This window comes from Mirounga angustirostris, unplaced genomic scaffold (assembly GCF_029215605.1).
Source record: "Mirounga angustirostris isolate CCGP_5_RB_7025 unplaced genomic scaffold, mMirAng1.0.hap1 SCAF_9, whole genome shotgun sequence".
NCBI lineage: Eukaryota > Metazoa > Chordata > Mammalia > Carnivora > Phocidae > Mirounga > Mirounga angustirostris.
In genome coordinates, this window is record NW_026991717.1 from 53,010,286 (window position 1) to 53,032,378 (window position 22,093).

Here is a 22,093-nt window from a genome sequence, read left to right on the forward strand (position 1 = left end):
GCCTCTCCTCCAAATAAATCCCCCAAAAGGCGTCGTGTGACTTGTATCCTATGGCCTCTCTGACTTCATTTTTTTCCACTCGTCGCCAGGCCTCTGAGCTCCAGTTACACTGGTCTCTGCTGCCCTTGACTCGGCCAGACATGCCTTTGTATTGGGGCTTTTACAGTGACCTCCGCCTCTGCCGGGAACAGTTTTCACCTCCTCCAAACTTTAGCTGGAATGTCACCTTCTCAGTGATGGCTTATTTAAAATTGTACCCACCTCTGCCACTCCTGTATTCTCAACACAATTACCTTGCTCTACTTTTTCATTATTCCTTGCCACTTATCTCTTTTAAACATATGATGAAATTTATTTATTTCTCTATCCCGAATGCCTATCATAGTGCCTGGCACATAAACAGTTATTGAAAAAATTGAACAAATGAATGGAATTCAGAGTCCTGTTTTTCTCAGACAGTGTCCATACATTCAAGATTTTTCAAGTCAATCTTAATTTTAACTCTCTTGCTGTCAAGATCTCTCCACTCCCTTTCTCTTGCCCTTTATCGCCATCCCTCCAGTTTATACTTTAAAGCAACCAGATCTTTTAAAAATATAAGTCTGATCAAAAGTAAGGGTAGAGCTTGGGCAAAGCAACCTGGGAATTTTTTGCAACCCGGAAAGTTGCAGCACCGTGTGCCTGGTCACAGGTGGGAGCCATTACCACCCAGCCTGAGCCCGGTCTGAGCTCTACCAAAGGGCTGGCTGATGGGAGGTATAGCCTTCAGTAGACGATGCAACTAACAGGAGACAACCTAATGGGGAGGGAGCCAGGGAAATAAATCTCCTGATTCAACTCTCCTCTCTTCCTCTCATCTCCTGCCAGTGGTCCCTTGTGGCTGAACATAGCCAGAAACCAGATGACAAGGGAGCCATTCATACAGTCCTCCGAAGTCAACCTTCTTGGGACTATGGAGGTGGCAGAATGGAGAAAATGGAAGATAACCACTTTGTCTCTTCTTTTCTCATGTGGCTCCACTCTCATGTCCCTTCCTATAATTCCCAGAATATGACAAATTTTCTTCCCACTCAGGGCTTTTGAGACTTGCTCTTCCTTCTGTCTGGAGTGCTCCTTCTGCTCTCTCCTTCTCATCCTGGTCAGTGTCCCCTCCTCAGACAGGCCTTCTCTGGCCAGTGTCCTCACTTAGTTATCTTCAATTACATCTCTTTCTTTCTTCCTTAGCATTTACCACAACCTTTAATAAATATGTTTTATTGTCCGTCTCCTCCTCCAGATTATGCAAGCACTCTAAGAACAGAAATTTTGTCTTTTTTTTTTATTATTCCAACACCTGGAACAGAGTTTGGCACTAGTAACCGTTCAATAAATATTTTTTGAATAAATGAACAAGTACATGAATAACCAAAAAATTCTAAAAGAAAGGGAATTCCCTACTAGATATTAAAAAGCTACAGTAACTAAAACTTTTTGACCCTGCACAGGAATAGAATACCATAGCTCAGAAGTAGAACCACTGCAATACTTCCTAATTGGTTTCCCTGCAATATTTTGATTTAGTATATGATAAAAGTGGCATTTAAAATCAGTGGGGATTAGAGAGGCACCTGGGTGCCTCAGCTGGTTAAATGTCCGACTCTTGATTTTGGCTCAGGTCATGGTCTCAGGGTCAGGAGATTGAGCCCTGTGTTGGGCTCCATGCTGAGTGTGGAGCCTGCTTAAGATTCTCTCCCTGTCCCTCTGTCCTTCTCCCTACTCTCTCTCTCTCAAAAAAAAAAAAAAATCACTGGGGATTATATAATTAATACCTAAATGATGTTGGGATATTGGCTAGCAATTTTGTCTAATGATGGATATATTCCTCATACCTTCATTGAAATAAACTATATATGGATCAAAGATTTAAATATGAAACCATGATAAATTGTGTGAATACTTTTATGATCTTGAGAAAAGAAATGCTACTTTAAACATTATAGATAAAGCAGAAAACATAAAGGAAAAGAATGATATATTAACTACCTAACATTTATATTTTAAAAATGGTAAAATGTTATAACAAGTTTGAAAAACTGGGGGAAAAAATCACCAATGTTCACAACCACCAATAATCAAGAATGGAAGTAAAATGACCATAAAATGTCTTTTTTTTTTATCTTTCAAATTAGCAAAGACTAAAAAGATTGACGATACTGAATGTTGAGCAGTGTATTAGTTTCTAATTGCTATTGTAACATATTACCACAAACTTAGTGGCTTAAATTCACAAAATTTATTATCTTATAGTTCTTTAGGTCAGAATTATGCTATGGGTTTCACTGGGCTAAAAATGAAGATATCAGCAGGGTTGCATTCTTTTTGAAGGCTCTAGGGGAGAATCCTTTCCTTGCCTTTTCCCATTTTTAGAGGCCACCACATTCCTTGGCTCATGGCCCACTTCTTCCATCTTCAAGGCCAGCAAGATTGCATCTCCCTCTGAACCTGCTTCAGTAGTCAGGTTGCAATTTTACAATTCCAGAATCAGGATGTCACCACATATTGTGGGATTCTATGAATGCAAAGTTTAGAATAGACAAATCTATAGGGACAGAAAGTTGATTAGTGTTTGCCTGGGTATGGTGGGGATGATGGTTTGGAATTGGGGGTGACTGGTAATAGGTATGAGGTTTCTCTTTGGGATGATGAAAAGTTTCTAAAAATGATTATGGTGATGGTTATACAACTCTGTGAATATACTAAAAACTATTAAATTGCACACTTTAAGTAAATGGTATGATATGTAAATTATATTTCAATAAAACTAATAGAAAACAAAAGAATCAGGCTGACATTATCCAAATCTAGGGATAAATATTAATATCACAAATAGTGGAACAACCAAACATACAGATAGTCTGTTATGATGCAATTTGAAGTAACTCTGAAGTAGTCTTCACAAAAAATAAAATGTTTATTTGAATTTAATCAAGACTTTAGACCTAAACTCCAGGGTACCTTTAATTCCAAAAATAAATTCTGTTTCCACGAAGAAGCAATGAGACCAGAAGGTGGCAAATCCGACCAGACGACTCTTCTAGCCTTCTCAAGAAATTACTGTCATGGAAGGAAAAGTGTGGATGGAAACTGTTCCAGATTTCACAAGACTTAAGAGATATAACAAATGCAATGTGTGGGCCTTGAGTAGATGTTGTTTTCAGGAAACCAACCAGAAAGGACATTTTTAATACAATTGGAAAATTTAGATATGGAATCAGTATTTTATGATAAAAGGATTATTGTTAATTTTGTTAAGGATTATGGTTATATACCCTTAATTATTAGAGAGCTCCACTGAGTGAAATGTCATAATGTCTGTAATCTACTTTTAAAAAATCAGGGGGCACCTGGCTGGCTCAGTCGGTGGAAGTGTGATTCTTGATCTTGGGTTGTGAGTTCAAGCCCCACTTTGGGCGTAGAGATTACTTAAAAAAAATAAAATCTTAGAAAAATAAATTAATTAAAAATTAAAATAAGAAGTCAGAAAAATATAGACAAAACATATATGGTAAAATGTTGACTATTGTCAAATCTGGGTGTGTATATGGGGGTCCATTTTACTAGTTCCTCTCTTCTCCATATGAAAATTTTCATTATATAAACTTTTAGAGCCACGAAATTGTAAAATCTGTAATGATAACCAAAAAGAATTATTCAGAGTTTTCCAAGAGATGTTTGAACAAATTAAGGGATATAAATAATTTTTAGCAATTCTGAGTTCTATATTAAGCTGCAGGTGCTATCAACTTCTACAGTAGATACATATATTATAAAACGATAACCCAAATACTATTGAATTTTGTATTGCATTTTATAGAACATTATTCTTTTTTAAACAAAGAGAATTGAAAATATATATAACTAAATATTTAATATCTATACCTAGATAAAATTTCGTGCACATAAATTTAAAAAACAGGAAAAGTCCTTTATCATATTATGATCCCTACATTGTGATCACAAAATATGGCAATTTTATCCTTATATAAAAGAAACATTGTGTTCTTGAAATTCCAGCAGAAGTCAACAGATAACAATAGGAAAAAGGAACTAGTTCTGAATTTCCTGACATGTTGATCTAGCGTTCCACAGTCCGGTTGCCTCTCTTGTCCTATCCACTCAAAGATCTCTATCTCATTTCTGGAATTTCTTATCATTCAGATGATCTAGGAAACAGAGGTACATAGTCAGATTTTCTCAACAGGGTCAGAGGCCAATCATAGATGAATGGCTATTTTATCCTACTTTGGGTCGAGCCATTGTTTGCTACATTCAAAGACAGATTTATGGTGAAGCTAATGAAATCTACTTGTACAAGCCCCTTCCAAGTGCCCAGGAAAAGTTCTAGCTATTGTTCACATAGCCATATGCTTTTGTAAAATTTGAAGAAGTTTTAAAACACAATTGGTAGACCTTTGTCTTTGTACTCCAACCTCCCACCAAATTTCCCTGCATGTTAAATGTTGGATGAATAGCTGTTGGCATTTCTGGAAGTCAAATAAAGGGAACTCGAGTTGGGGATACACTGGGTTTAGTTCATAATATAATTTAAGTGGTTCATAATTTAGGTGCTTCATAATCATGTCTGGGTAAAGTTATTGCCAGTCTGCTGGATATAGGAATGGATTCCAGGAACATACCTACCACCAGCTGTGCCAATTCATGTCCTGGCATGAAAGTGCAGAGCTAGAGGTCCCACCACAATATGAACATGTCCTAAGCTTACGGCACCAAAGTATGTCTATAGTGGATGAGAAACAAAGTCAAGGGTGTGATGGAGTCACTGGGGAATGATCAATGCTGCTGCAGAGAGAACAACCGGAAGAGGATGCAAATGGACTACGTACTCCAATAGAAAGACAAAGATGATCAGACTGGGTTAAAAAACAACCCAACTATTCACTGTTCCCAAGTACATACTTAAAGTAAAGACAAAGAAAGTTTGAAAGTAAAAAAAGATAGAACCAAATTGAGCCAGAGTTGGTATGTGGAAAATTCTTCTAGTCATCAGAAGTGTAAAACTGTAAATGGAAGATTCCCCCCTGAGGTGGGAAGGAGCTTGGTGAGCTTGAGAAAGAGAAAGGAGGCCCGTGGCTGGAGCAGAGTGAATGATAGGGAAAGTGCCAAGAGGTGAGATTGAAGATGTTGACAAGGATCAGATTATTCAAGACCCTGTAGGCCATGGCAAGGAGTTTATATTTTATTCTTAAGAGTATGGGAAAGGTTTACAATGTTTTTAATTTAAAAAGAGACAAAATCTGTTAACTACCTTAAGCTGCTAGTTAGCATCAGCTTTGCACCAAGGTGCCCAACAGAACTTACAGGATATTTTAAATTTTAAAGAAAATATAGCAATACATCTGTCAGATACCACGCTAACCGGTAGCTCCAGATGGTTAACAATTTCAAAATTAAATTGAGCTACATTCAATTTGGTGATGTCTTATGCTTGGGAATCTGGGTTTTCAGCACAGCTGTGATAAAAACCAAGTACCACATGAAAATCATTGTGCAATAGGAAATAACCTTGGTAGTGTGCAATCCAGTTGCAAGGTTTGGGAAATTGTGCAGTGCCCAACAGGTGCACACATCTCATCAGTGATTAATTGCAAATACTTAAAAATCAAGTAAAGATATTTTTCTTTTACATATATTTATTGTGTCTTCAAAGAACTACTAAGTTGTTAGAATTAAAACTTATGAAGTTATTTGGACCCAAACACTTAATAAATGGAACTATTCACTATTTCCAGAGGCATTATGAAAAAGTCACGGAAACACTAGGGCTCTATAAACCAAGTAAGTTTGGGAATCTTCATCTTTTTTTTTTTTTCTTTCAAGCTTTTATTTAAATTCTAGTTAGTTAACATATAGTGTAGTATTAGTTTCAGGGGTAGAATTTAGTGATTCATCACTTGCATATAACACCCAGTGCTCATCCTAACAAGTGCCCTCCTTAATGCCCATCATCCAGTTACCCCACCCCCCGACCTACCTCCCCTCCAGCAACCCTCAGTTTGTTCCCTATTGTTAGGAGTCTCTTATGGTTTGCCTCCCTCTCTGTTTTTATCTTATTTTATTTTTCCTTCCCTTCTTCTATGTTCATGTGTTTCGTTTCTTAAATTCTACATATGAGTGAAATCATATGGTATTTGTCTCCCTCTGACTGACTTATTTTGCTTAGCGTAATACACTCTAGTTCCATCCACATCATTGCAAATAGTAAGATTTCATTCTTTTTGATGGCTGAGTAATATTCAGTTATACACAGACACACGAACACACATGCATACATACCACATCTTCTTTATCCATTCATCAGTCGATGGATATTTGGGCTTTTTCCATATTTTGGCTATTGTGGATAGTGCTGTCATAAACATTGAGGTGCATGTGTCCCTTCAAATCACTATTTTTGTATCCTTTGGGTGTGGATGTGGAGAAAGAGGAACTCTCTTACACTGTTGGTGGGAATGCAAACTGGTGCAGCCACTATGGAAAACAGTATGGGGGTTCCTCAGAAAGTTAAAAATTGAGCTACCCTATGACCCAGCAATTGCACTACTAGATATTTATCCAACGGGAACCTTTGTCTTAAGCACAATTTTAGACTGATGAAGGAGGCCAAGGAAACCCCAAGAGTGGGAACTAGAAGGGATAGAATCATTTGCACAAAGAAGTTAGCTGTGGAAAGGAAGAAGTATGTTATTTTCCTTGAAGGCAGGAATAAGTTAGATAAATAAAAAAGAGGTGAAGGCGAAGGTGAAGGTACAAGGATAAAGACAAAAATGTGATAGACAAAAGAAAGAAGCTGAAGGAGTTTCCTCTGTAGGGCCATGGTTTTCTTAGGGTTATCTACAAAGGAGGAAGGAGTTCCTAAGGCATGAGGAAGATTAGATAGAGAAGACAGGGAAATCTCTACATTTGAGGTACCATGTGGTTTGATTTAATTTTCTATGATTATTTATTAAATACATTGTACTGGCAATGCTATTTTTTCTCTTCCTTTTGTTCTTATTTTTTTCCCCAGACAGGAGATATGCTCGTTTTCAAAAAGTGTTATTATGAAAATTTTCATACATACAAAAATTTGAGAACAGTAATAATGTATCTTGATACACCCATCATCTAGTTTTAACTATTAACGTTTTGCCATATTTGCTTTTTTTTGCTAGAATATAGCAAAGTAAACAACAGTTATTGTATTTTATATCTCAGCACTTCAGTAAGCATCTCTGAAATATGAAGACATTTTCTTATGTACTGTCAAAGGATGAGACCATTACTCAACATTTGAAATGCAAAGCTATATCTATTACTTAAGTAAACAAGTGCTATACTGGGCAGGGACAATCTGTCTGGGTAGAACAGACTGCTGATCTTATGGAAGGTTTAGAGGAGTGTGGAGTTCAGAGATCGATGGATGTGTCCAGGCAGGGATTGGGTTTTCAGAGATGTGGAAGTTACCCCAGTGAGGTTGTTGCTGATTGGCTGGCATTTGGAACCTCTTCTTTGAAGTAACTCAACTGACTGACTTTCAGAAGCAAGAGACTGTCACAGATGAATTAGATTACAAATTGGATTGAGGCAAATGGTCATTGATTGACTAAATGGATTTAAAACTAGTTCTGGTAGTTATTTGTTACCATGATTATAGAACTACCATTTATTGGGACACCTGGGTGGCTCAGTCGGTTAAGCATCTAACTCTTGATTTTGGCTCAGGTCATGATCTCAGGGTCATGGATCTAGCCCCGCATCGGGCTCTGTGCTCAGTGCAGAATCTGCGTGTCCCTCTCCTTCTGCTCCTCCCCCTGTGCCCTCTTTCTCTCTTTAAAATAAATAAAATCTTAAAAAAAAAAAGAACTACCATTTATTGATCAAACAGGTTTAAAACCAGTTGTGGTGGCTGCTTGTTACAATATCTTGGGTACAATCAGTCTTTTTCAGAATCATGGAAATTTTTTTCTATTCTCAGTATCACTGTCACACCTAATATAATTAACAATAATTCCTTAATATCATCTAATGTGGCGCTACATAAAAATGTGACCCATAAAGTAAGTGGTGCTAGTCCATAAACTGTAACTTGTTTGTGAAGAAATGAGTAAAGAAATTAAAAGTAAGCATTTGTAAGTATAACAATTTCACAGGATAGTTTTTGTCTGATGACTAAGAATAATCATAAACTTTGTTGTACATCTTTCTTTTACAGTTGATCCTTGAACAGCATAGGGATTAGGGGCACCAACCCCCACCCTGCTCAGTCAAAATTCCACGTATAACTTTTGACTCCTGAAAAACTTAATAGTCTAATGTTCACTGGACGCCTCACATGTCAATGAACACATACTTTGTGTGTTATATGTATTATACACTATATTCTTATAATAAAGTTTAACAAAAGAAAATATTTTTAAGAAGGTCATAAAAAATCACTTACAGAATTGTATTTACTTAAAAAATCTGCAAGTAAAAGGACCCACATAGTTCAAAGCTGTGTTGTTCAGGGATCAACTGTACTTCATTTTCCTAGTAATTACATTTTATTTTTAAAATGTAGTGGTTGGCAATAAATTGGGTGAAAAAATTTCTTCACTACACTTGAAGCAACCCTGATCTCAAACCCAGCCCATATTTAAATTTTCCCAATTGTTCCCAGTGTGTCTTTTAAGTTTGGTTTGCTCAACCCATTTGCTTACTATGTCACTTAGGATAGGGGGCACCTGGCTGGCGCAGCCAGAAGAGTATGTTGACTCTTGATCTCAGGGTTGTGAGTTGGAGCCCCACGTTGGGTGCAGAGATTACTTAAATGAATAAACAAACTTAAAAAACAAAGACTCTTATAATCTAGAGCATCCTTTTTGTACCGCTTCTTTTTTCATGCCTTTGACTTATAAGGAAACCCGCCAATTGTCTTGTAAAATTACCCACCCTGTTTTGTGGTTTGATTGCTTCCTCAATATTTTTTTTTTCCAGTCAATAGCTTGCTTTTTCATTTTCTTAATAGTGTCTCTTGAAAGGCAAGACTACCTTCACCCCTTTAACCCACCCCCACTCCCTGCCTCTAGCAACCACCAATCTGTTCTTTGTCCGTGAGTTTGTTTAGCAGGGAGGGATTGTTTATTTGTTCTGTTTGTTTTTTCTTTCTTAAGATTCCACATATAAGTGAGATGATACAGTATTTATCTTTCTCCTGGCTTATTTCACTTAGCATGATGCCCACAAGGATGTTGCAAGTAGCAAGATTTCATTCTTTTTTTATAGCTAATATTCCATTATATTTTCTTTATCCTTTCATCCATTGATGGACACTTCGTTGTTTCCATATCTTGACTATTTTTTTTAAAGATTTTTTATTTATTTATTTGAGAGAGAGAGAATGAGAAACAGAGAGCATGAGAGGGAGGAGGGTCAGAGGGAGAAGCAGGCTCCCCGGCGAGCAGGGAGCCCGATGCGGGACTCGATCCCGGGACTCCAGGATCATGACCTGAGCCGAAGGCAGTCGCTCAACCAACTGAGCCACCCAGGCGCCCTCCATATCTTGACTATTATAAATAATGCTGCAATGAACATGGGGGTGTGGATATCTTTCTGAGTTAGTATTTTCATTTTGTCTGATAAATACCCAGAAGTAGAATTGCTGGATGATACCGTAGTGCTATTTTTAATTTTTTGAGGAACCTCCATACTGTTTTCCATAGTGGCTGCACCAGTTTGCATTCCCACCAACAGCACAGGAGGGTTCCCTTTTCTCTACGTCCTCACCAACACTTGTGATTTCTTGTCTTTTTGATACTATCTATTCTGACTGGAGGAGGTATCTCCTTGGGGTTTGGTGGTATTTCTCTGATGATTAGTGTTGAGCATCTTTTCATGTACCATTGACCATTTGTGTGTCTTCTTTGGAGAAATGTTTATTCAGATCCTCTGCCCATTTTTCAATCAGCCTGTAGGTTTTTTGTTTTTTGTTTTTTGTTTTTTTTTTGCTGTTGAGTATTATGAGTCCTTATTTTTTTTGGATATTAATTCCTTATCAGATATATGAATTGCAAATATTTTCTGCCATTCAGTGGGTTGCCTTTTCATTTTGTTGATGGTTTCCACTGCTGTGTAGAAGCTTTTTAGTTTGATGTAGTCCCACTTATTTATTTTTGCTTTAGTTTCCTTTGTTTCTGGTGTCAAATGAAAGAAATCATCATCAAGACTGATATCAAGAAACTCACTGCCTATGTTTTTTTCTAAGATTTTTATGGTTTCAAGTCTTACATTCAATGCTTTCATCTATTTTGAGTTAATTTTTGTGTGTGGTGTAAGATAATGGTCTTGTTTCATTATTTTGCATGTGGCTGTCCAGCTTTCCCAACGCCATTTACAGTAGAGACTGTCCTTTCCCTATTCTATATTCTTGCCTCCTTTGTCATAAAGTAATTGACCATATATGCATGGGTTTATTTCTAGGTTTCTGTTCTGTTCCATCAATGTACGTATCTGTTTCTATGCCAATATCATGCTATTTTGAATACTATAGCATTGTAATATAGTTTGACAATAGGGAGCATGATACCTTCAGCTTTGTTCTTCTTAAAATGAAAAAAAATAAATACAATTTATAAGAGCATCAAAAAACAGCAAATGTCTCCAAATATATCTAATGAAATGTACAAGATCCCTCTGCTGAAACTGCAGTATGCTACAAAAAGAAAATTTAAAAGACCTAAGTAAGTGGAGAGGAAGGGCATGTTTATGAATTAGAAGAATCAGTACTGTTGGGGCATCTGGGTGGCTCAGTCAGTTAAGCATCTGCCTTCTGCTTGGGTCGTGTTCCTGGGGTCCTGGGATCCAGCCCCGCATCAGGCTCCCAGCTCAGCAGGTGAAAATTTATTTGGAAATGCAAGGGAATCGAACAGCCAAAATCATCTTGGAAAAGAACAAAGTTGGAGTTCTTACACCACCTGAGTTTGAGACTTACCATAAAGTTGTATAATCAAGACAGTGTGATATTGCCTTAAGGATAGACAAATATCAATGGAATAGAATAGAGAATGCAGCAGAAGACCCAAGGTGCCAAGATAATTCAATACAAAAATGAAACACTTTTTAACAAATGGCCCAGAAACAACTGGATATGAATATCAAAAAAATTAAATCTTAACCCTTATCTCACATACACAAAAAATTAATTCAAAATGAATTAAAGAGGGTGCAGCTCTGTGTTAGAATATTTGCAAATCAAAATGTATAATAGACCGTGTGAAAAAAGCTAGAACTATGAGGCCCGCACTATTCGATAGAGTGGCCACTAGCCGCATGTGACTACTGAGCACTTTGCATATGGTTCGTCCAAATTGAGATGTGCTGTAAATGCAGAAGACACACTAGATCTCAAAGCCTCTGTATGAAAAATTATAATGTAAAAATCTCGTTAATGAGTTTTTGATGATGTGTTGGATATATTGTGTTGAATAAGAAATATTATTAAAATCAACTTCACTTATTTTGTTTTACTTTTATTTTTTTATTATTATTATTTTTAAGATTATTTATTTATTTATTTATTTGACAGAGAGACAGCAAGAGAGGGAACACAAGCAGGGGGAGCTGGAGAGGGAGAAGCAGGCTCCCCACTGAGCAGGGAGCCTGCCCAGGGGGCTCCATCCAAGGATGCTGGCTGGGATCATGACCTGAGCCAAAGGCAGACGCTTAACAACTGAGCCACCCAGGCACCCCTTTGTTTTACTTTAAAAAAAAAAACAAAACTATCAGGACATTTAAGATGATATATATAGGATGTAGAAGCAATGGTACTCTGGTAGTGATGGGCATGCCTAATGCTCAGGTCTAGTTTTCTAATGCCATTCTTCAGTCAAAGAAAACAGGGCTCCTTGGAGAAGTAGGGGATTCTTTTTTTTTTTAATTTTTTATTGTTATGTTAATCACCATACATTACATCATTAGTTTTAGATGTAGTGTTCCATGATTCATTGTTTGTGCATAACACCCAGTGCTCCATGCAGAACGTGCCCTCTTTAATACCCATCACCAGGCTAACCCATCCTCCCACCCCCCTCCCCTCTAGAACCCTCAGTTTGTTTTTCAGAGTCCATCGTCTCTCATGGTTCTTCTCCCCCTCTGATTTCCCCCCCTTCATTCTTCCCCTCCTGCTATCTTCTTCTTTTTTTTTTTTCTTAACATATATTGCATTATTTGTTTCAGAGGTACAGATCTGAGATTCAACAGTCTTGCACAATTCACAGCGCTTACCAGAGCACATACCATCCCCAGTGTCTATCACCCAGTCACCCCATCCCTCCCACCCCATCCCCCACTCCAGCAACCCTCAGTTTGTTTCCTGAGATTAAGAATTCCTCATATCAGTGAGGTCATATGATACATGTCTTTCTCTTTTTGACTTATTTCGCTCAGCATAATACCCTCCAGTTCCATCCACGTTGTTGCAAATGGCAAGATCTCATTCCTTTTGATGGGTGCATAATATTCCATTGTATATATACCACATCTTCTTTATCCATTCATCTGTCGATGGACATCTTGGCTCTTTCCACAGTTTGGCTATTGTGGACATTGCTGCTATAAACATTGGGGAGCACGTACCCCTTCGGATCCCTACACTTGTATCTTTGGGGTAAATACCCAGTAGTGCAATTGCTGGATCGTATGGTAGCTCTATTTTCAACTTTTTGAGGAACCTCCATACTGTTTTCCAGAGTGGCTGCACCAGCTTGCATTCCCACCAGCAGCGTAGGAGGGTTCCCCTTTCTCCGCATCCCCGCCAACATCTGTCGTTTCCTGACTTGTTAATTTTAGCCATTCTGACTGGTGTGAGGTGGTATCTCATTGAGCTTTTGATTTGGATTTCCCTGATGCCAAGCGATGTTGAGCACTTTTTCATGTGTCTGTTGGCCGTTTGGATGTCTTCTTTGGAAAAATGTCTGTTCATGTCTTCTGCCCATTTCTTGATTGGATTCTTTGTTCTTTGGGTGTTGAGTTTGATAAGTTCTTTATAGATTTTGGATACTAGCTGAGAAGTAGGGGATTCTAAAAGTGGGGCAGGAAATATACAAGATAAGCCTGGAGCTTTTTATAGCATTAGAAAGTAGGAAAATGCTCATTATCAAAGAAACAAACAAACAAAATCTACATTGATGGGATATACCAAAGGGACATAAGAGCCAACTGAAAGAGCTCCACTGGCCAAAGCTGGAACAATTTGAGCAACAAAATAAAGTAGTATTGGATTGTAATTGGAAGTATAAAATATCTGCGAGTCCATCCTGATATAAACAATTGAAAAATAAATAAATAAATGGGAGAGGCAAGACAAATTTCTCTTGCAGAAGAATTCAATATAATTCATGCAGATACTCTACCTTCAAGGAGAGGGAGCATAACTCCCTGCTCCTTAGATATAGACTACACATATTGACTTTTAAAGAGTGTATTATTTGGTCATAAAAACGAATCAAGTACTGACATAAAAACATGGATGAGCCTTGAAAATATTATCTAAGTAAAAAAGTCAGAATGAGAAGGCCACATATTGTATAATTCCATTGATATGAAAGATCAAATAGGCAAACCCATTGAAACAGAAAGTAGGTTAGTGGTTGCCAGGGTCTTGGAAATGGGGGATATTGAGAGTGGTTGCTAATGGACACGAGGTTTCTTTAGGCGTGATGATAATGTTCTGGAATTAGATAGTGTTGATGGTTGCAAAATGATGTGCACATCCTAAAAACACTGAATTGTACAATTTGAAAGAATGAATCTTACAGTATGTGAATTACATCTCAATTTATTAAAAAGTTTTAGAAAATTCCTGGGCCCCATCTTAGCCAACTAAAATTAAGCTTTGGGGGTGGGCCCCAGGCATCTTTATTTTTAAAAAGCCTCCTTCAAGTAATTCTAATGGGCCATTAAAGGTGTGAACTACCAGTTTAGACCAAAAATATTCACTATCAGGACACTGGACGTTAAAAAAAAGGGTTTGCTAGCAAAGAAGTTGGGGGAGGAATGGCTCTCAGAAGGCAACCAACAGTATCTGCCACACTGTGTACCAACTCAGATTATGTTTCAGGTAGAATTTCTCTCTCCATAGGATATCTGAATATTTACTGAGCACCTACTATGTGCTGGTGCTGAGTGTATGGTGGTAAACAAAACACGTTCCCTGCCCTCATGGAGCTTAGTCATGGGGATTAGCTGTTCTAGTGTAGAAAAGCATTGCTAAGGTAAAGAGGTAGGAACAATTCAGTAAGTGAGGGAGTTGGGGATGGGTATGTTCAAGGCAGTGAAAAAGGGATGATTTGGGCATTCTTGAGGCTTAGGACCTTCAAATACCAGGCCACATTCCCTCAATACACATATGCAAGGAAGTCGAGATGGTACTATAAGTTGGATTACAAAATTAAGATCTAACCTTCTACAGTACTCATGGACAGTATCTTTAAATTAGTTCCATAGGGAAATGTTTAATTAAAGGCATTTTGCAACCTTTTGTTGATATACAGAATTCTATGTGTTGTAAGTTTTTATGAGGTTGCCTGGAATTTGCTTTACTGTCTCTGAGGCTGTCCTTTATACTTCAAAGATTTATTATGACCATTTATGTCATCATTAAAGAAGACAAAGTAGCAAAGATAGGCTTACATTTGGTAAAATCTTAGAAAGCTCATAATGACAGCTACCTACATAGGATTTGCCATCCTAAGCAATCTCCCAGAAGAAACTCATTTCATTCACCAAATATTTATTAAGATTATACAATGGAAACATGGGTAAATATGTAATATATTGGTTATTGATATTATATTACATGATAGAATCTTATTTATATTTCTAGACTTTAAGGTTATGTTCTGTATTTCCATCCCTGACCACTTCCCTGACCTCATTTCCAGATGTCTCCTTGCACCTGACTGACCCACAGGTATCTCAGGTCCCAAATGAAACTACTCAAGCTCCTTCTAGCCTCATTCCTCCTGTTTCTCAGAGAATGTTAGCCAAGTATCCACTGAGGCACTGAAGGTCATATGTGACCCCATCCTCACACCCCACAGCCTAGCAATCATTTTCATTTTCTTTGTTCAATCCATCTCCCTCCTCTCCATCCCCCCACTGCCCAATTCATACATTTGTTAATTTAGTAAGTATTTTTTTGAGCATAAACCATGTGCATTAGTGTTCTTTGCTTTGGAACGAAGTTTCAGTGAGTAAAATAGTCAGTGAACAAAACCAACAAAGATCCTGCTTTCATGTATTCTCCATTCAACTGGAGAGAGAAAAATAAATAAAATAGATAAGCAAAATATACATTGTTAGAAAGTAACTGGTACTTAGGAGAAGAAAGAAAGCAGGAAGAGGGATATGATGTATAGGGGTGGGACTGAAGGGCTTCAATGAGAAGGTGACTTTTGAGTGAAGACTTGAGAAGGAAATGAGGGAGCTAGTCCTGTGGATATCTGGAGGACACCCCCTGAGGAAAGAGTACATGAAAAGGTCCTGGGGTAGGATTGTACCTGGTCTGTTTCAGCATGGCAAAGAGGCCAGTGTGGTTGCAGAAGAGTGAGCAACGGAGAGAGGAGTAGAAGGGTTGGAAAGAAGTGGGAGAGTTAATAAAGACAAGATCCTGTAGGTCACAGCAAGGAGTTGGGGTTTTGTTCCAAATGGGGAGCTATCAGAAAGTTTTGAGCAGAGGGGTGACAGAATCTGATTTACTATTTTAAAATAAAAGGATCACTTCAGTTGCTACCTTGAAAACAGACTGAAGTGGGGAAAGAATAGAAAGAGGAAGAGAAGTGAAGCTATTTGAGTAATCTACTAGGGAGCTGATGGTGGTCCATACCAGTGTGGGAGCAGTGGAAGTTATGGAAAATGATCAAATTCTAGAGCCAACAAACCATGATGATTAACAAGATGTGGGATGTGAGAGAGATGTCAAAATGACTTAAGCACCTGAAAGGATGGAATTGTCATTAGTGGAGCTGGGGAAAACCACAAGGGAAACAGGTGTGTGTGTGTGTGTGTGTGTGTGTGTGTAGTGGTGATGAGTTGCTTTCAGGAGCTCAGTTTTAGACATGTTAAGCTTGAAATGCCTAGTAATTACCCAAATGGAGGTGTCTAGCCAGTTGCTGGATATATGAGTCTTGAGTGCAGGGGAGAGGCCTCAGCTGGAGATGTAAATTTGGAAGTCAGTTAAATAAGGATGGCACTTAAAGCCATGAAACTAAATGAAATCATCATCTCAGTGAAGGTGGGTTGAAAAGATAAGAGACCCAGCTCAGCCCTGGGGCCTTCAAACAGTTAGAAGTGAAATAAGGGAGAACGAGAAAAGGAGATTCAGAAGGAGCAGGCAAAAGGATAGGAAGAAAGCCAAGGAAATGGTGTCCTGGGAATCAAGTGAAGAAAATATTCCAAGGAAGAGAGAGAGTGATCAACTAAAACAAATGTCAATAGAGCAAATAAGATGAGGTCAGAGAAACTAACTTAGGATTTAGTAGCATGGAGGGCTTTGGTGACCGTGAGAATAGCCTCAGTTTGAGTGCTGGGATCAAACCTGACTGGACAGGTTCAACAGGGAACAGGAGGAGAGAAATTGGAAACAATGAATATAGGCATATTTTCCAGAGTTTTCTTGTAAAGGGACAGAGGAAAAGGAGTAGGAGCTGGAGACGGAGTTGGGGTTAAGAGAGATCGCTTTAAGATGGGACAAATACCACATATTTATTTGTATGTTGATGGGAATAATCCAGTAGAAAGCCGAAAAAAAATTGATGTAGGACAGAGAGGATAGAATTCCTGGAAATATGTTTTTGAATAATTGAGAAGGTTAAGATCTAACTAGGGTACAGCGGACAGGCAGATCATAGCATGATCACTCCATCCACAGTGGGCGGGGTGTGTGGGGGGGTGGAGGTGGCTAGAAGGCTGGGCATATGAGTGCAGTTGTCAGGGAATGGGAAGTGGTAGATGGCTTGTGGAAGTTCTCTTGTAACTCCTTAAGTTTTCTCAGTGAATAGGAAGCAAGGTAATCAACTGAGAGTTGAAATAATATTGCCATAAACAATTTCCTTTTGAAATTGTTCCTGCCTTTTGAAACACATTTATATGCTTTTCTCTTGGGGATACATCTAGAGGTAGAAATGTTGGGTTATACAGAATGCAAATGGAACCAAGTAAGATTTTTAGGATTAATTTTTTTTCTGATTTTAAAAGTAGAAAATACAAAATTGTTTAAAGAAGCAAATACCAATAGAACCCATAACCACTTCTCCTGGAAACAAGTGTTATTAACATTTTTCTGTATTGTACTTCAATACATTAATTTTTCAATGTGATTAATGTTAGGGGGAAAGTAGAAGTCAATTTTATGTACAGTTTGATTAAAAATATAAAAATATGCTTAGAGGAAAAAGGACCAGAAAGAAATACAATAACATGCTAACAGGTTCTATTAGTAAAAATAAGTGCGATTTCTTTTCTCTATTTCAAAAAATTTTTGCAATCTGATATTTTTTAATGAGAAAAATTAACATAAAAAATTTAAAACAAGCTATTTGTTGAAGCAACCCTCAAAGAAAACTTCTAGAATTACCATACAACTGTACTGACCTAGTAAGTATTTGCTGTAGCAATCCTACCTCTTTCCATTCAGGTGACATTGGACATCACCTAATAGGATTGGGTTTACATGGAAAGTACTCTTGAAATAACAGAAGGTACTTATTTTCTCCTGGATATTCTACCCAATATTTAGGAAATACCGCCACCAAGTGGACGGTAGGGATTTAGTTTTGATTCCTGTTTCCATTCTGTATGGAAAAGTCAGAATAGACCACACAAAAAGTGTATGGGAATGGATTTGAGGAAACTTTGGGCAATTGGGTTGAATTAGGAGGGTTAACTCAGACAGTTGCTCATGTATATGTGAGCCAAGGAGGAAAGGTGAAATCCCAAATAGGAGGGAAGCTGAAATGGAAATCTTCCAGAGACTGGCTTGTATATCTAGTAGGCTGAGTAATGTATCCTGATTCTAATTTTAGAATCTATTCTAAGGAAATAATCATAGCTGTACAAAAATATAACAGTGTTGAAAATATTTAATGCTGGTGTTTATCCTGTTTGTTTTATAACAAAAAAACAAAAATGTAAATTTCCAGTGATTGAGGATTAATTGAATAAATGATCCATCTTTTTTTATAAAGCTTTTTTAAAATTTTTTATTAGAGAGTATAAGCAGGGGGAGCGGCAGGTAGAGGGAGAGGGAGAAGCAGGCTCCCGCTCAGCAGGGAGCCTGACGTGGGGCTCAATCCCAGGACTCTGGGATCATGACCTGGTCCGAAGGCAGCTGCTTAACCGACTGAGCCACCCAGGCACCCCGATACATCTTTACAAGTAACAGTTCCATGTATTTTTGCAACAAGCAACCTTGTTGTCATCTTTGCTGCAAGCATTTTTGCTGCAAACATTTTTGCCACATAACTAGTTGGCCATAACGCAATTTTATTTTATTTTATTTTTTTAAGATTTTATTTATTTATTTGAGAGAGTGAGAGAGAGAGAGTGCACTGGAGGGGGTAGGGTCAGAGGGAGAAGGAGACTCCCCACTGAGCAGGGAGCCCGATGTGGGACTTGATTCTGGGACTCCAAGGTCATGACCTGAGCCTAAGGCAGTTGCTTAACCAACTGAGCCACCCAGGCGCCCCATAATGCAATTTTAATATGACAGATAAAATCACGGAAAATAAAGGAACTTTGTATTATTGCATTGTGGATGCTTTCCACACTGTTCTTTGTTCTTGGCATATTGTCACATGTTCGTTGATAGACATTCCAAAGTTCCATGGGAAATTTGGAAGAAATGCTAATACAAATGTAGCGCATTTGTAACTGAGCCTTATAACCATTGTAACTTCCATGTTGTCATTTTCTGATGTTGTATAGGATGTGCTCTGGCTTTATACTCTTATTTCACACTTCCAATATTTTCTATCAAATCAATAAACATAGCTGTTATCATCCACTATCTTAAGACCACTAAGTGTACTCATCACTTTATAGACTATAATGAGGGTTGGCTACTGTTTAGATAGACCATTAATTATGAGGGCTAGCTAAGATTTATATAATATAAAAATGGGAATTTATTAATGGAGAAATGAAACCGAACTGATAACTAGCTTCAACACATTAATTCTGCCAAACGTGGTTGATTCATCAATGAAGAAATGAAATGAAACTGTCAACCAGTTATTTTACCTTTTATGGCAAAATTGCCTATGGCTAATTAGTTATGCAACAAAAATATGGCAAAATGCTTGCAGCAAAGATGTGTACTGCAAAGATGCCCACCGTGGTAATACCAGACACAATTAACTACTCTTTGACCATTAAAGTGATATTAAAAATATGTAGTGACAAGGAATGATGTTTGTGATATATTTTTTATAGGGAAAAAGGCAAATCACAAAGTAGCATATATCACACACAGCTAAAATACCATAACAGTACCACTAATATGTTAATAGCCACAATAATAATTAACATATGTTCAGTGCTTTGTGCCAGATAGATTAAAATAGCTATCCTACACCCACCTAGTATTGTCTTCTCTAGCTTGATCCTTCTAATGCTTCTCTTGCTTCCATTCCTAGTCTTTCTGGGGCCCCAGGCCTCTATTGCAGTCAGGTAAGCACATGGAGTCCAGAAGGGTGTTTTTAAATACTATGAAGTAAAACACAGTGCATTAACCAGGAAATAAACTGCATTGAAACACCATCATTAAAATATCTAAGAAACCAAATTTGTGATATAATAATACATATGTAAAGTTCTTCATTAATGCGTAAATAAGATACAGTAAAAGGTATAGTAAAGATTTCTCTGTGATATTAATAAGTGATATTTCAAGATAATTGCAACAACTCTGATATGATGAAAATATCTGTGATTTCTATTGGTGACAAAGGTGCTGTGTTTTGTTGGCTATATTCATGACTGAATAGTGTTAAGTTGCAGCTACAATTTGGTGGCAGTAAAGATGCACATGTTTTCCTATCCACTGGCTCTAGGCTAAGAACCCTGGCCCTCCAGTCTGTTATCCAGCCAGCTGTCAGATCATGTCATTCTCTTTTTAAACCCCGAAATGGCTTCCCATCTCACTTAAATCCATACCTCATGAAGATCTGGCCTGTAGTTCCCTTTCTGATCTCATTTTCTACCATTTCCTGCCAGCTCCCTTCTTGCTCCCTGCCCTCCAGCCACACGGCTTTCTGTGCAGTTCTTTGGACACGAGGCAACTACAGTCCTGGCCTTTGCTCTTGCCATTGTCTCTGCCAGAACATTCCTCCCCTGGATATTGGCAGAGCTTGCTCTCTGACATCTGGGGTCGACATTTCCCATAAAGGGCCAAATAATAAGTACTTTAGGCTTTGTGGGCCATATCATCTCTGTTGCAAACATTCAACTCTACTGTGACAAAAGCAATCACAGACCATACATAAATGAATGGGTGTGGATGTGTTCCCATAAATATTTTTGAACACTGAAATTTGAATTGCATATAATTTTCACACATCATGAAATATTACTCTTCCTTCAAAAAATTTTAAGCCATTTATAAAAGTAAAAAATCATCCTTAGCTCTTGAGCAGTACAAAAACAGGCAGCCAGTCAAACTGGCCCACAGCCCAGTTTGCTGACCCCTGCTTTATGTCACTCTGGTCTGTTCAAATGTCACTCTTTGGAGAGGTCTCCTTTGGCCACTCTATCTCAAATTGCCTTCTTTTCTCTCTCTTCTCCTTTGCATTACTTAATTTTTCTTCATCAAACTTCTCTGGACCCAACAGATATTTTTATTTGCTTATTTTCTATCTTGCTTCTGGAATGTAAGCACCATGAAGCAGAGCCTTAGTCTTTTTCTTCACTGCTGAACTCCCACCAGTATGACAGTGCCTGCCACAAAGTAAGTACTTGAATGTTAGTTGAATGAGTAATTTAGTGCTGGTAGGTTATTGTGATTTATAATAAGAAATATATATTTGGTTTTCATTCCTGTTTCTGGCACAAAGCTTTAAAAACTCTTTAGAATTTCTTAAGTGATAAGAGTGATAGAGATACCCAAAGCAATCTACATATTTAATGAAAGCCCTATCAAAATACCAGTAACATTTTTCACAGAACTAGAATAAACAATCCTAAAATTCATATGGAGCCACAAAAGACCCTGAATAGCCAAAGCAACCTTGAAAAAGCAAAGCAAAGTTGGAGGCATCATAATTCCGGACTTCATGTTATATTACAAAGCTGTAGTGATCAAAACAGTATGGTACTGGCACAAAAATAAACACATACATCAATGGACCAGAATAGAAAACCCAGAAATGAACCCACAACTATATGGTCAATTAATCTTCCACAAAGCAGGAAAGAATACCTAATGGGAAAAAGTCTCTTCAACAAATGGTGTTGGGAAAACTGAACAACAACATGCAAAAGAATGAAACTGGGCCACTTTCTTGCACCATATACAAAAATAAATGCAAAATGGACGAAAGACCTAAATGTAAGACTTGAAACCATAAAAATCCTAGAAGAGAGCACAAGCGGTCATCATCAGGGAAATATAAATCAAAACCACAATTCAGTATCACCTCACACCTGTCACAATGGCTAAGACTATAAAAGGTGAAGATGTGGAGAAAGGGGAAGCCTCCTATACTGTTGGTGGGAACGCAAGCTGGTGCAGCCACTCTGGAAAACAGTATGGAGGTTACTCAAAAAGTTAAAAATAGAGCTACTCTATGATCCAGCAGTTGCACTACTAGGTATTTACCCAAAGAATGCAAAAATACTAATTCAAAGGAATATATCTTCCCTGATGTTTATAACTATCTACAAGAGCCAAATTATGGAAACAGCCCAAGCGTCCATTGACTGATGAATGGATAAAGAAGATGTAGCATATATATATATATATATATATATATATATATATATATATATATATGTATTAGTGATAAAAAAAGAATAAAATCTT